The sequence below is a fragment of the Lampetra planeri genome, unplaced genomic scaffold (assembly GCF_965212315.1).
Source record: "Lampetra planeri unplaced genomic scaffold, kcLamPlan1.2.h2 scaffold_1482, whole genome shotgun sequence".
NCBI classification, from domain to species: domain Eukaryota; kingdom Metazoa; phylum Chordata; class Hyperoartia; order Petromyzontiformes; family Petromyzontidae; genus Lampetra; species Lampetra planeri.
The window spans coordinates 4,847-10,000 of NW_027614204.1; the positions used below are offsets into that span (position 1 = coordinate 4,847).

At 38.8% G+C, this 5,154-nt stretch overlaps 1 long non-coding RNA gene across 1 annotated transcript in view; it reads left to right on the forward strand.

Moving 5' to 3' along the window:
- The first annotated feature begins 1,222 nt into the window (after nt 1-1,222).
- LOC144739418 (uncharacterized) overlaps nt 1,223-5,154 on the forward strand; it is an 18,372-nt gene continuing 14,440 nt past the window's right edge. Inside the window, exons 1-2 of the long non-coding RNA XR_013589429.1 lie at nt 1,223-1,277; nt 4,800-4,867. This is a non-coding gene — a long non-coding RNA (uncharacterized LOC144739418). The remainder of the gene's footprint in view (nt 1,278-4,799; nt 4,868-5,154) is intronic.

Below are 5,154 nucleotides of genomic sequence, written 5' to 3' on the forward strand. Positions count from 1 at the left end.
CTATACACTACTACACTACACTATACACTACACTACACTACTACACTATACACTACTACACTATACACTACTACACTATACACTACACTATACACTACACTATACACTACACTATACACTACTACACTACACTATACACTACTACACTATACACTACTACACTATACACTACACTATACACTACACTATACACTACACTATACACTACTACACTATACACTAATACACTATACACTACACTATACACTACACTATACACTACTACACTATACACTACTACACTACACTATACACTACACTATACACTACTACACTATACACTACTACACTATACACTACTACACTATACACTACACTATACACTACTACACTATACACTACACTACTATACTATACACTACTACACTATACACTACTACACTACACTACTACACTACACTATACACTACTACACTACACTATACACTACTACACTATAAATTACTACACTATACACTACACTATACACTACTACACTATACACTACTACACTATACACTACTACACTATACACTACTACACTATACACTACTACACTATACACTACTACACTATACACTACTACACTACACTATACACTACACTACTACACTATACACTACTACACTATACACTACTACACTATACACTACACTATACACTACTACACTACACTATACACTACACTACACTACTACACTATACACTACACTATACACTACTACACTACACTATACACTACACTACACTACTACACTATACACTACTACACTATACACTACTACACTACACTATACACTACTACACTACACTATACACTACTACACTACACTATACACTACACTACTACACTATACACTACTACACTATACACTACTACACTATACACTACACTATACACTACTACACTACACTATACACTACACTATACACTATACACTACTACACTATACACTACACTATACACTACACTCTGTCTGTCTCTCTAGGAGTGTATCCGTGCGCTGGGACAGAACCAGGCCCACACTCCGTTCCGCGCCAGCAAACTCACCCAGGTGCTGAGGGACAGTTTCATCGGGGAGAAGTCTCGCACTTGTATGGTGAGTAGAGAGACACAGAGACACACAGACACACAGACAGACACAGAGACACACAGAGAGACACACACAGAGAGACACACAGAGAGAGACAGACACACACAGAGACTCACCCAGGTGCTGAGGGACAGTTTCATCGGAGAGAAGTCTCGCACTTGTATGGTGAGTAGAGAGACACAGAGACACACAGAGACACACAGAGACACACAGAGACACAGACACACACACAGAGAGACACAGAGACACACACAGACACACACAGAGACACACACAGACACACACAGAGACACACAGAGACACACAGACACACACAGAGACAGAACCCGGCGACCCGAGTTCGATTCCCGCTCACGGCGAACCCCAGTGACGATTATCCGAACCGGTCCCGGGCCTCCCCTAGGTCGACTCAACGAGTACCTGGTGTGGTGTGTAAACATCGCCACTGGGGAGACAAAGGCGGCCGGGCGTGGTGCTGGCCACCCACCCCCTCGTGTGCCGTTCCACCCTTAATAGGTGCTCGCTAACAGCACTTGCCCCTGCAGTCTGTCGAGGCTACACGGGGGATCTTTGTCTTTGTGTGTGTGTGTACACATCACCACTAGATCTGATGATAGAAGCTGACTCCAGTGTATAGTGTAGTGTATAGTGTAGTGTATAGTGTAGTGTAGTGTATAGTGTAGTAGTGTATAGTGTAGTAGTGTATAGTGTAGTAGTGTATAGTGTAGTGTATAGTGTAGTGTATAGTGTAGTGTGTAGTGTATAGTGTAGTAGTGTATAGTGTAGTGTATAGTGTAGTGTATAGTGTAGTAGTGTATAGTGTAGTAGTGTATAGTGTAGTAGTGTATAGTGTAGTAGTGTATAGTGTAGTAGTGTATAGTGTAGTGTAGTAGTGTATAGTGTAGTAGTGTAGTAGTGTATAGTGTAGTAGTGTAGTAGTGTAGTAGTGTATAGTGTAGTAGTGTGTAGTGTGTAGTGTAGTGTATAGTGTAGTAGTGTATAGTGTAGTGTAGTAGTGTATAGTGTAGTAGTAGTGTGTAGTGTAGTAGTGTGTAGTGTGTAGTGTAGTGTATAGTGTATAGTGTAGTAGTGTGTAGTGTGTAGTGTAGTGTATAGTGTAGTAGTGTATAGTGTAGTAGTGTATAGTGTAGTGTATAGTGTAGTAGTGTATAGTGTAGTAGTGTATAGTGTAGTAGTGTATAGTGTATAGTGTAGTGTATAGTGTAGTGTATAGTGTAGTGTATAGTGTAGTGTATAGTGTATAGTGTAGTAGTGTATAGTGTAGTAGTGTATAGTGTATAGTGTAGTAGTGTATAGTGTATAGTGTAGTAGTGTATAGTGTATAGTGTAGTAGTGTATAGTGTAGTAGTGTAGTAGTGTATAGTGTAGTAGTGTATAGTGTAGTAGTGTATAGTGTAGTGTAGTAGTGTAGTAGTGTAGTAGTGTAGTAGTGTATAGTGTAGTAGTGTAGTAGTGTATAGTGTAGTGTAGTGTATAGTGTAGTAGTGTATAGTGTAGTGTAGTGTATAGTGTAGTGTATAGTGTAGTAGTGTATAGTGTAGTAGTGTATAGTGTAGTGTAGTGTATAGTGTAGTAGTGTATAGTGTAGTAGTGTATAGTGTATAGTGTAGTGTATAGTGTAGTAGTGTATAGTGTAGTGGTGTATAGTGTAGTAGTGTATAGTGTAGTGGTGTATAGTGTAGTGTATAGTGTAGTAGTGTACAGTGTATAGTGTAGTAGTGTATAGTGTAGTGGTGTATAGTGTAGTGGTGTATAGTGTAGTAGTGTATAGTGTAGTAGTGTATAGTGTAGTGGTGTATAGTGTAGTGTATAGTGTAGTAGTGTATAGTGTAGTGGTGTATAGTGTAGTGGTGTATAGTGTAGTGTATAGTGTAGTAGTGTATAGTGTAGTAGTGTACAGTGTATAGTGTAGTAGTGTATAGTGTAGTAGTGTATAGTGTAGTAGTGTATAGTGTAGTGTATAGTGTAGTAGTGTATAGTGTAGTAGTGTATAGTGTAGTAGTGTATAGTGTAGTGTATAGTGTAGTAGTGTATAGTGTAGTAGTGTATAGTGTAGTAGTGTGTAGTGTATAGTGTAGTAGTGTATAGTGTAGTAGTGTATAGTGTAGTAGTGTATAGTGTAGTAGTGTGTAGTGTAGTAGTGTATAGTGTAGTAGTGTATAGTGTAGTAGTGTATAGTGTAGTAGTGTATAGTGTAGTAGTGTGTAGTGTATAGTGTAGTAGTGTATAGTGTAGTGTAGTAGTGTATAGTGTAGTGTAGTAGTGTATAGTGTAGTAGTGTATAGTGTAGTGTAGTAGTGTATAGTGTAGTGTAGTAGTGTATAGTGTAGTGTAGTAGTGTATAGTGTAGTGTATAGTGTAGTGTATAGTGTAGTGTATAGTGTAGTAGTGTATAGTGTAGTGTATAGTGTAGTAGTGTATAGTGTAGTAGTGTATAGTGTAGTAGTGTATAGTGTGTAGTAGTGTATAGTGTGTAGTAGTGTATAGTGTAGTAGTGTATAGTGTAGTAGTGTATAGTGTAGTAGTGTGTAGTGTAGTAGTGTATAGTGTAGTAGTGTATAGTGTAGTAGTGTATAGTGTAATAGTGTATAGTGTGTAGTAGTGTATAGTGTAGTAGTGTATAGTGTAGTAGTGTGTAGTGTAGTAGTGTATAGTGTAGTAGTGTATAGTGTAGTAGTGTAGTGTAGTGTATAGTGTAGTAGTGTATAATGTAGTAGTGTATAGTGTAGTAGTGTATAGTGTAGTAGTGTATAGTGTGTAGTGTATAGTGTGTAGTGTATAGTGTAGTAGTGTATAGTGTAGTAGTGTAGTAGTGTATAGTGTAGTGTAGTAGTGTATAGTGTAGTGTATAGTGTAGTAGTGTATAGTGTAGTGTATAGTGTAGTAGTGTATAGTGTAGTAGTGTGTAGTGTAGTAGTGTGTAGTGTATAGTGTAGTAGTGTATAGTGTAGTGTAGTAGTGTATAGTGTAGTGTATAGTGTAGTAGTGTATAGTGTAGTGTATAGTGTAGTAGTGTATAGTGTAGTGTATAGTGTAGTAGTGTATAGTGTAGTAGTGTATAGTGTAGTAGTGTATAGTGTGGTAGTGTATAGTGTGGTAGTGTATAGTGTAGTAGTGTATAGTGTAGTAGTGTATAGTGTAGTGTAGTAGTGTATAGTGTAGTAGTGTATAGTGTAGTAGTGTATAGTGTAGTGTAGTAGTGTAGAGTGTAGTAGTGTATAGTGTAGTAGTGTATAGTGTAGTAGTGTATAGTGTAGTAGTGTATAGTGTAGTAGTGTATAGTGTAGTAGTGTATAGTGTAGTAGTGTATAGTGTAGTGTAGTAGTGTATAGTGTAGTGTATAGTGTAGTGTATAGTGTAGTGTATAGTGTAGTAGTGTATAGTGTAGTAGTGTATAGTGTAGTAGTGTATAGTGTAGTAGTGTAGTGTAGTAGTGTATAGTGTAGTAGTGTATAGTGTAGTAGTGTATAGTGTAGTAGTGTATAGTGTAGTAGTGTATAGTGTAGTAGTGTATAGTGTAGTAGTGTATAGTGTAGTAGTGTATAGTGTAGTAGTGTATAATGTGTGTTAGTCCATAGGTGCTCGCTAACAGCACTTGCCCCTACAGTCTGTCGAGGCTACACGGGGGATCTTTGTCTTTGTCTGTCTCGGCTGTCTCCATCACAGATCGCGACCATCTCGCCGGGAATGTCTTGCTGTGAACACTCGCTCAACACACTCAGATACGCACACAGGTCAGTGTGTGTGTGTGTCACTGTGTGTGTGTCACTGTGTGTGTGTGTGTCTGTCTGTGTGTGTGTGTCCTGCTGTGAACACTCGCTCAACACACTCAGATACGCACACAGGTCAGTGTGTGTGTCACTGTGTGTGTGTGTGTGTCACTGTGTGTGTCTGTGTGTGTCTGTGTGTCACTGTGTGTGTGTCTGTGTGTGTGTGTCACTGTGTGTGTGTGTGTCACTGTGTGTGTGTGTGTCACTGTGTGTGTGTGTGTCACTGTGTGTGTGTGTGTGTCACTGTGTGT